We start from the raw sequence: 11,244 nt of genomic DNA, 5'->3' as shown, positions 1-11,244 counted from the left end.
AAGCTGATGGGTAGAAAGGAAGAAGTGAGGGAGCAGGGGTAGGTTCAGCCCCAAAGGTTGATGGATAGAAAGGAAGGAGTGGGGCAGGAGGGGCAGGTTCAGCCCTACAAAGTTGATGGGTATAAAGAAAAGAGTGAGGGAGTAGGGGCAGGTTCAGCCCCAGAGGTTGATGGGTAGAAAGGAAAGAGTGAGGGAGCAGAGGCAGGTTCAGCCCGTGAGGTTGATAGGCATAAGAGAATGAGGGGGCAGGGACAGGTGAGTTGCAGGAGGTGACATTTGAGATGTAACTACCTGAGATAAGGAGCATGGGAAAAGGAAAACTTTGGTGAGTGGGATTATTAGTTCCATTTTGGACACGCTGAGTAGTCTATTTTAAATGAATCTATCTACTGGTGTGATTAAAGGAAAAACTCATCTTCTCATATAAGCCTTTATAAACAGACTCTCCTTTAAACCAACCTATCAATTCTCTTTTTTTTCTGCCAAAAATATCTTTGATCCAAAACATATAAATATTCTGTATGCATAAAGAGATGTCATTTTTATCAAATTTACATTTAAAGTGTCACAAGAAATTTTTATTCCTCCTATCATTATTTATATGAAGGAAAGTATTGCCAAATTTAAAGGCAAAGGAAATTAGCTTTTCCAGTTACTGTCATAAGACATTAAATATTTTTACTGTGATGGAGTAAAGAATTAGAAAATTTTCAAGAACCTTTATAGAGTTAATTTAATCTTACTAGAAAGGGGTATAAAGATACTAAGAAGGTGATTTTTCTCTTAATGAGGAAAAATAACAAGATAAATGAGTTTTAGCCCTGAAATTAATTAGAGACATGTTGTTTATGGAGAATTAATAGGTTATTCCACATTACAAAGTATCCTCTTTCCACCTTCCTCCTATTCACTGAGAGTACTTAAAGGTCCACTCTGGAGTTCCAATACATACCCATCTCTCTCTTCTCCAAACCCTTTACTTTTAGTTTCTGTAATAAGAGTTCAGCACTCATACCTTCCCATAATGGTTTTATTTGTCTTCTTTTCACTTCTCTTACAACACAGTAAGTTCATGAATAAGGAAAACAAAGTTATGTTTCTTCTATGGTCCCCTGAATACTGTGCACACATTAAGTACTTATAAATATTTTTGTCTGGTTGAGAGATAATACTAAGGGGTAATAAAGCACATGTTCTGGACCCAGCCTGATCCCAACTTCTTCACTTACGAGCTATGTAATAACGTTAAGTTATATAACCCTTTTCTGCCTCAATCTCATCATTTGTAAAATGATAGTATCTATGTCATAGGGTTGTTGAGATGATTTTTAATAAGTTAACGAATGAAACACTTAGTGCATATAGTAAGTTCTCAACAAGTATTAGCTATTGTTATCATAAGTCTAGGCTCTGATACAAGTTGTCCAACCATGGGTAAATTATTGCATCTCCTTGTGCCTCAGTTGTGTCTTCCAGAAAATAGAGATGCTGTTAGTACCTGCTGGTTAGCATTTTTCAGTAATTCAATGGAATACGGTATGTAAAATATTATTTGAATAATGACTGGAACATAACAGGTGCTCAAAAACTATTAGCTATTATTATTATCTGTATCATTATTTTATTAGTGCCAAAGTAACCAGTCAACTGGTTGGTTGAGGAAAGAGGAGTAAGTGTGTTGGGATAGAAAAAAAAAAATCTAGATTTCTAACAGGTAGAAATCTACAATGTTCTCATATGTTTTAACACCTTCTTTGCCAAGGAAATACCATCACTTTTTACAATATATGAACAACTAGTCCCACGTGGACACTTCAACTCACCGAAGTGGTAAAAGTTCAATGATACACTCTCATCAGTATCATCTGTACAAAGGCAAAGCTGAGAATTATCACTACAAATACATGGGGAAAGGTTTGCTAAGCAAATTAACAGTACAAACAATAGTTTTCAAATGTCTAATTACTTTTTAGAATAAATTGGTATTCAGTACTTTATAAAGGCCCGTTTATACACAGGAAATTAATATGCTCCAATTTCAAACTATCAGTTTCTCAAGGTCTACTATTTAGAAACATATTTACGACCTAATTTTAGTGATCATGCATCTTTAAAGTAATAAAATGTAATTTCTTTTAATTTAACAAACACAAGTATTAGAGAAATTTTTAAGTATATTTTAATTCAACATAATGCCATTTTACACCAACTATGTGTCAAGTTCTGTTCGAATGTTATTTCATTTAACCTAACAATATACTTGCCAGTATATATCATAGCTACTAGAGGTAAGCCACTAGCCTTGGTCACCCAGCTTATGCAGCTGAGTTAGGATCCTAACCCAGACCTGTGTATTCTAAAATCCATGTCTCTTTCTATATCATGTAGTATTTAGAAAACATTTATTTGAACAATGTGCAGACCTCCAAATATGTATGGGTTGAAAATACTAAATAAGCTGGTCACTCACATAATTTAGTATCAATCATACATCGTTTAATGACAGGTATACATTCTGAGAAATGTGTCATTAGGTGACTTAATCATTGTGCTAACATCACAGAGTGTACTTAAACAAACCTAGATGATAAATATACTTTTATTTATGTATTTTTTCATATGGAAAATCAAATGCCCCAGCACCATTACTAAATATTAACCATTTCCTCTACTCAATCTGCAATGCTAGCATCAAGTATCATATATCAAATTTCTATATATGCTCCATCATAATCTTACAGGACCACCATAATATATGTGGTCCATCATGGACCAAAATGTTGTTATGTGGTGCATGACTGTATTTGACTTTTATTGATTTCTGGCTAAATACATTAAAAAATCAAATGTATTTTTAAAATTACATTTAATGTAATGTAACATAATAAAATGTAATGCAACAATTTTCCTCTATAGACTACATTCAAGGAATGTACTATACATGTTCATAGGATATATAACAAAAATGTTATGTTGAGCAGATAGAAGCCAGGTGCAAGAGAATGGAATGGATGATCCCATTTATATGAAGTTCTAGAACAGGTTAATACAATCTTTAGTGATACAAATCAGATCAGTTTGGTAGAGTTAGGATGGGGTAGGGTGAGAAATGGATTGACTACAGAGGGATATGAGAGAACTTTCAGGGGGTGAAATAAAAGTTCTATATCTTAATTGGGATTGCAATTACACAGGTATATACATTTGTCAAAATTCATCAAATAGTACATTCGAATATAGAAAATTTTAAAAATGAAACAGGAAAGAGAGATTTATACACAAGATAACACAAATTTCTAATTTTCATTTATTAGACTACAGCAATCTAATAAATGTTAGTGGCCAATATTGGCCAGAAAAAAAATCGGAATTAGTTATTTTAACATCAAAAGAGTAGAGTTAGCTGGGCACGGTGGGTGGTTCACGCCTGCAATCCCAGCATTTTGGAAGGTTGAGGAGGGCAGATCAGCTGAGGTCAGGAGTTCAAGACCAGCCTGGCCAACACGGTGAAACCCCGTCTCTACTAAAAATACAAAAAGAAAAAAAAATAGCTGGACATGGTGGCATATGGCCAGCTACTCAGGAGGCTGAGGCAAGAGAATCGCTTGAACCCGGAGGGAGCGGGGCGAGGTTGCAGTGAGCTGAGATTGCGCCACTGGACTCTAGCTTGCATGACAGACTGAGACTCCGTCCCAAAACAAAACAAAACAAAAAAAAGAGTAGAGTTTAAGATAATATATACATAAGGTATAAAGTATTATGTACTCAGGAAAGAAAAGTCAATAATACAAAAATATACTTATAAAAGATAGCATATCTATACATACGTGTGTATATGTATATGCTAGAGTTATGGAAAAGAATTAATTAATTAACCTAGAGATTTGGAAGTTCAACACATCCCTCTCAGAACCTGACAGATCAAGTAAATAAAGAAAATAAAAGATCTCAGTCGCATCATTACTAAGTTAAACAACTAATAAACAGAAAAACATATTCTTACTGAGAATAAAACATTCACAGAATTGTGCAGGAAAACAGGTGAAGCCTAAATAAATTATGCAAGATTGAGGTCATAAAGTTCATACAGACTATATTCTTTGACACTAATGCAACAAAATTAAAAATCAATAACCAAGTGAAACTATCCTTACAGGGTTAACAAGAATTACAGATTCTGGACAGACATATGATAAGTATTAAGCAGGTTGCACTTTGTCTCACTCTCTCATAGCTGTTGACTAACCAGAAGACACAGAGCACCAGATACTGACCATGTGCATCTCCATTGTTCCTACATATAGATCTGACCTTAGAATCACAAAGCTTTTATTTAAGAATTGCTTATGATGCTTTTCAGATTCTGAATTCCAGCAGAATGGCTGACATCAACCAGCTTGAAGACCCTCACAGAAGAACCCAATCAGCATGAGAATGCAGTTCCTTCATCTCCCATCCCAAAACTTCATTTTGCACTCTTCAACCAATCAACAGTCCCCATACCTTGGCCCACTACTCTTTCAGACCCTTTAAAATCCCTAGCCCCAGACTCCTCGTAGTGGCACATTTGGGGTTTCCTCCCTTCTCCTCATATAGCTGTTTACCATTAAACCTCTTTCTGTGTGCCTGTGTCTCGGTGTATTTACTTGCTGTACATCAGGCAACAAACCTGTTATGATAACAAAAGAATAACTACAATACCCCCATATGTCCAGAAAATTAGAAAAAAATACAATATAAATCTTAAGTTTAAAAGGACATCACAAGGAAAATATGAAATATGAAGAACTAAAAGACAAGAAATTATTACATATCAAAACTTGCGGGAAACAAAAAAATTTAAACATTCAAGTGCTTTTATCATTGTTAGTAGCAGTGAATCATACAGGTCTGCAGCAACTTCAATTCTAGCCTCCTTAGAAGAAAGAACTCGATGAAGGGCATAAGGCAGAAGGAGGGACTGAGGCAAAATTTAGAGCAAGAGTGAAACTTTATTAAAAAGTTTTAGAGCAGGAACGAAAGTAAAGTAAGCTTGGAAAAGGGCCAACTGGGTGACCTGAGAGATTCAAGTGTGTAGTTTGATGTTTGATACTTGACTTGGAGTTTTATACATTGGCATGCTTCCCAGGTTGCATTGCTACTCTCCTAATTCTTTCCTTGGGGTGGCCTGTCTGCATGCACAGCGGCCTGCCAGCACTTGGAAGGGGCCCGTGTGCAGTGTGTTTACTGAAGTTGTGCATATGCTCACTTGAGGCGTTTTTCCCTCACCAGTCCAGCATTCCTAGAGAAGTCAGATACCAGTTAAACTCTGACATTTGGCCTCTTAATGCACATGCTTGAGCCCACTTGCCCAACTCCTGAGATCTTATTGAGAAGCTGCTGATCACCAGTTTCAGGTGTTTCTTTCTTTTTGGAGACTGCCTTTCCCTGTTGCTGGCTGAGAGCAATTAATATTTTAGAGAGATCGTTTAACAACAGCCTGACCATCACCTGATGGTCACCTGACATCCCTGGTGGGTGGGAGGCTTCTCCTGCCCTCCTCATGTCTGAACTACCTACTGTAACATCATCAATAAGCTCAAACTTCAACATGGAAGCCAGGAAAAGAGCAATAAGATAAACCATCCCCACAAAAGCCATCCCACAAAAAAAAAAAAAAAAAAAAATCAAGAAGGAAGAACACAAAAAGAAAATAATAGTAATTAATGAAATAAGCAACAACAATAAACTAAATCTGGTTCCTAAATAGGATATAGGGTAAACTTCGGATAAGATTGACTAATACCTCAAAGAGACCAAAAGATGTAAATAAACAAATGCATAATAAAATAGGGAAGTAAACTATAGGGATTTTAAAATCATAAAAGAATGTTGTGAACAATTGCATGGCAATAAATAGGAAAGTCCAGGGAAAATGTGATACATTTCTGAAAAAACAGTACCACAACTGGCACAAGAAGAAATTTGAAACTTGAATAGACCAATAATGTCTATGAAAGTTAAAATAATAATAATAAAATTTTGTCTCCCCACCACTAATAGAGGTCCATTTAATTTAAAAGATGAGTTCTACCACACTTTTAAGAAATACAAAATCCTTATTTTATAGAAATTATTGTAAAATGTAAGGGAAAACAAGGAACTCTGCCTGATTTAGTTTGTGAAAGTAGTATGAAATTTATTTTAAGATGAAATTTTTATTCCAAAACAAAATCAGGGCAAATTCAGAGATGAAAATATAGGTCAATTTAACTTGTGAATTTAGGTATAAGAATTCTGTGATGTTTAATATTGCCAAGTTGATTGGATTGAAGGAAGCAAAGTATTGTTCCTGGGTGTGTCTGTGAGAGTGTTCCCAAAGGAGATTAACATTTGAATCAACGGACTAGGAGAAACAGACCCACTCTCAACCTGTGTGCGCCCCACTTAATCAGTTGCCTGCATGGTTAGGATAAAAGCAGGCAGAAGAATGTGGAAGGACTAGACTGGCTAAGTCTTCCGAACTCCATCTTTCTCCCATGATGGATGCTTCCTGCTCTTGAACACCAGACTCCAAGTTCTTAAACTTTTAGACTCTTGGACCTACACCAGTGGTTTCCCAGGGGCTCAGGGGCCCTTGGCCACAGACTGATGGCTGCACTGCCAGCTTTCCTACTTTGAAGTTTTGAGACTAAGACTGGCTTCCTTCTCAGCTTGCAGATGGCCTATTGTGGGACTTCACCTTGTGATCATGTGAGTTAACATTCCTCAATAAACTCCTCTTAGTATTTTCTTCTATCCAATTAGTCCTGTCCCTCTAGAGAACTCTAACACAAATTCTAAAAAAAAATTTATGTAACTAACCCACCAGGATATTAGAAAGAATTCCAATAACTCAAAGTTTAACATGAGAAAATCCATCAAGATATTTGGTACATTATTGGAATAAAAGAGAAAATCATAAATTATTTTAATTTAATAGATAAAATATTCAATAAGTTTCACCATATATTTATGGTTTAAAAAAACTTTTAAAAATAGGAATAAATGGGCTAGGTGCAGTGGCTCACGCCTGTAATCCTAGCACTTGGAGAGGCCGAGACAGGGGGATCACGAGGGCAGGAGATCGAGACCATCCTGGCTAACGCGGTGAAACTCTGTCTCTACTAAAAATCCAAAAATTTAGCTGGGCGTGGGGGTGGGCACCTGTAGTCCCAGCTACTCAGGAGGCTAAGGCAGGAGAATGGCATGAACCTGGGAGGTGGAGCTTGCAGTGAGCCGAGATTGCACCACTGCACTCTTGCCTGGGCAACAGAGCAAGACTCCGTTTCAAAAAAAAAGGAAAAAAAAAAAAAAAAAAAAAGGAATAAATGGGAATGTCCTTAACATGACAAAGACAATCTATCCAAAGCAGTATATCAAACAACACGGGTAATAGGAGTATTTTAGATATATTGTCATTAAAGTCAAGAAGAATATAAGGATATCTGTTATTTATTGTAAAACACAGAAACAAAAGAAGTCCTAGTAAATACAATAAGAAAAGAAAAAAATATTATTTGTTTTGTAACCCCCCCCCCACCAAAATCACCTAACCCAGAGTTTTATATACAGTGGCACTCCAACTATGCTCTGAATATTTTGAAACATAGAGAACAGCAATTGATTTTTACTACATGAACCCAATTTGGACTATAAATCTATCATATTCACTTGACAAATTATAAAACAAAGAGCCCATGAGCATGGACAGTACCCAGTCTGCTTCTAGAAGTTGCAGCCTCTGGAAGCAGACTGCTTTGCCAAAACAACAAAGTATGTGCGGCACATGTACATAAATAAGAATGAAATATATGCATGTTTAATTAACCAGTAAAGATTGATAGAATAGGCTACAGAGTCCTAAATGTTCAGAGAATGTGAGAAAGCCTGAATCAGGTGTTGAAGAACCTAAGCTCAAACCCAGTGGTACCTCTTCAAGTAGTGTAGCCTGCGGCAGATCATAACACCTCTCTAAGGATCAGTTTCATCTTTTAAATAAATATATAACACATAGGTGGAGGTAGAAGGCGGTGGCTGAGGCGGTTCCGGAGGTTCTGGTGTCGGAGTTGGTGCAGGCAGGTGCAATGGGCCGGCTTGAGGCACACTGACGGGACGCCTGGCTGGGCCATGGCCGGCGCTCGGGCTGCCGCCGCCACCGCCTCGGCGGGGTCCTCGGCCTTTTCGGGCAACCCGCAGCCGCAGGAGCCGGGGCTTGGGGAGCTGCTGGAGGAGTTTTCCCGGACTCAGTACCGGGCCAAGGACGGCAGTGGGACCGGCGGCTCTAAGGTTGAGCGCATTGAGAAGAGATGTCTGGAGCTGTTTGGCCGAGACTACTGTTTCAGCGTGATTCCAAACACGAACGGGGATAACTGCGGCCACTATCCCCGGCACATCGTGTTCCTGGAGTATGAGAGTTCTGAGAAGGAGAAAGACACGTTTGAGAGTACCGTACAGGTGAGCAAGTTGCAAGACCTCATCCACCGCAGCAAGATGGCCCGGTGCAGAGGACGGTTTGTCTGCCCAGTAATCCTGTTCAAGGGCAAGCACATTTGCAGGTCGGCCACACTGGCTGGATGGGGAGAGCTGTATGGACGCTCAGGCTACAACTATTTTTTCTCAGGGGGTGCAGATGATGCCTGGGCAGATGTGGAGGACGTCACGGAGGAGGACTGTGCTCTTCGAAGTGGTGACACGCATGTTTTTGATAAGGTCAGAGGCTATGACATCAAGCTGCTTCGATACCTGTCAGTCAAATACATCTGTGACCTGATGGTGGAGAACAAGAAGGTGAAGTTTGGCATGAATGTAATCTCCTCTGAGAAGGTGGACAAAGCCCAGCGCTATGCCGACTTCACTCTCCTCTCCATCCCGTATCCAGGCTGTGAATTTTTCAAGGAATATAAAGATCGGGATTACATGGCAGAAGGGCTCATATTTAACTGGAAGCAGGACTATGTTGATGCCCCACTGAGCATCCCTGACTTCCTGACTCACTCTCTGAACATTGACTGGAGCCAGTGTCAGTGTTGGGACCTGGTGCAACAAACACAAAACTACCTGAAGCTGCTGCTTTCCTTAGTTAACAGCGATGATGACAGCGGGCTGCTGGTACACCGTATCTCAGGCTGGGATCGGACCCCCCTCTTCATCTCCCTCCTGCGCCTTTCCTTGTGGGCTGATGGGCTCATCCACACGTCCCTGAAGCCTGCTGAGATCCTCTACCTCACTGTGGCCTATGACTGGTTCCTCTTTGGGCACATGTTGATAGATCGGCTCAGCAAAGGGGAGGAGATTTTCTTCTTCTGCTTCAATTTTTTGAAGCATATTACCTCCGAGGAGTTCTCTGCTCTGAAGACCCAGAGGAGGAAGAGTTTGCCAGCCCGGGATGGAGGCTTCACCCTGGAAGACATCTGTATGCTGAGACGAAAGGACCGTGGCAGCACCACCAGCCTTGGCAGCGACTTCTCCCTGGTCATGGAGAGTTCCCCAGGAGCCACTGAGAGCTTCACCTATGAGGCCGTGGAGTTGGTCCCAGCAGGAGCGCCGACTCAGGCAGTTTGGCTTGCAGCCCTGAGTGATCGAGAGACTCGGCTGCAGGAGGTGCGCTCAGCCTTCTTGGCTGCCTACAGCAGCACGGTGGGGCTTCCGGCAGTAGCCCCCAGTCCCTCTGGTGCCATCGGGGGCCTGTTGGAGCAGTTTGCCCGTGGTGTCGGACTCCGGGGCATCAGCAGCAAATGCCTTGTGAAGAAGCCAGCCCATGACAGTTTCCTGCTCCTCTCTCAGCTGAGCCCTCAGCAGAATCAAAGCCATGCCTGGCCAAAGGGGTACTTCCAGGTCAGGGGAAATTTCACTCCCCCATCTCCATCATGTACATGGCAGCCCCAAAGCTGAGCAAGGCCAAAGACAGGGTTTTCCAACCCCCAGCCTCTTGACTGGTGACCACCACCCCTTGTCACTGTCTCCCACCCACCCCGTCTTTGCTGGGATTCCCATCAACTCTCAGAACTGTGTGGGGTTTCCCTGGGGCCTTGTGGAAGCCATGACTTCACAAAGACCCTACCTCTCAATTTTTGTTTCCTGGGGAGGAGGGATCACCTGCACTGAGAATGAGGCAGTTTGACACAGATCACAAAATAAAATCAAAGTCTTTTTGAACAGCCAAAATGTATATATATATATATATATAAAACACATATACTCACATTTCTTTTCACCATTAGATTCTTCTAAAAGTCATGCAAGTTAATATAATATCTAATATTTAATGTTACAGAGCTTGCAAAGCAATTTCATATAAATTATCTCATTTTAATCCTTAAAACTTAACTGTGAGGTTGGTATTATTCCCATTTTTCTGTTACTTAATTTCCACTAGATTCAAGTTCCATGGGAGTCAGAACTTTGTCTTCCTGTTTATCACTGTATTCCCAGACTTTAATGTTAATGTAGCACCTGAGACATTGTAGGCACTTTAAACAAAAATTTTAAACTAAGGTTCAGTGATATTGTGACTAACTGAAGCTGGGACCCATGGGAAAAGCTTTTTTTACTTGGCTTATTATAGAACAAAATAATATTATGACTAATGCCTGATATAGAAACTAGAAAGTAAAACCATCTTATTTATTCAATCTAAAACTGATTTGGATAATCTACAACAAAACAGCAAGTAGATAGTGCTAGAGGATCTATTAAAGCTCTTTCATTATATCACTTTGGGAATTATGCATTGAAAAAATAATATTTAGTCGGAGATTTTTTCCCTTTAAATTATATTAAGAAGACATAGTTCCCAAGCTTAACAAAGGCTATCACTTTTTATATTATCTTGAAAGTCTAGAATATTATTAAAAACAAACACATTGTACTTCCTTTCAGAGGGAATGAATAGAGATGAGTAGAAGTCTGAAAGCAGAGGCTGAGTGGGGAAATCAGCATCCATAGGAAACATCCTTGAATAAGTAATTGGGAAGCAACAGATCTTGTAACACAACAGGGGAAAATTGCTGGAGGGGTTTTAATTTTAAAGCTAAAAGCGACCTGCGAATAATCTAAGAATAATCTGTTTGTAGAGAAATTAGAGCTAGGGCTTGTTTTGTTAAGTATCTTGAGAGGAAAATGAAGAAAGCAGAATAAAAGTTAGTGGTTATTGTACTACTTGAGTAAGAGTTAACATATTATGTTCAAACATTTTTAAAAATCTTAATACAGATATTTTTGTGT

The 11,244-nt window shown here is 39.3% G+C and overlaps 1 pseudogene across 1 annotated transcript; it reads left to right on the top strand.

The window, feature by feature from the left end:
• The first annotated feature begins 8,122 nt into the window (after positions 1 to 8,122).
• On the top strand, positions 8,123 to 9,912 carry LOC111538044 (annotated as a pseudogene). The gene has a single exon (XR_003309465.2). The product of XR_003309465.2 is annotated as a myotubularin-related protein 14 pseudogene (transcript).
• The last annotated feature ends 1,332 nt before the right edge of the window (positions 9,913 to 11,244 follow it).

The sequence above is a fragment of the Piliocolobus tephrosceles genome, chromosome 5, assembly GCF_002776525.5.
Source record: "Piliocolobus tephrosceles isolate RC106 chromosome 5, ASM277652v3, whole genome shotgun sequence".
In the NCBI taxonomy this organism is placed as follows: Eukaryota; Metazoa; Chordata; class Mammalia; order Primates; family Cercopithecidae; genus Piliocolobus; species Piliocolobus tephrosceles.
The sequence above is the reverse complement of the archived record's forward strand: the minus strand, read 5'-3'. Positions and strand labels throughout refer to the sequence as shown.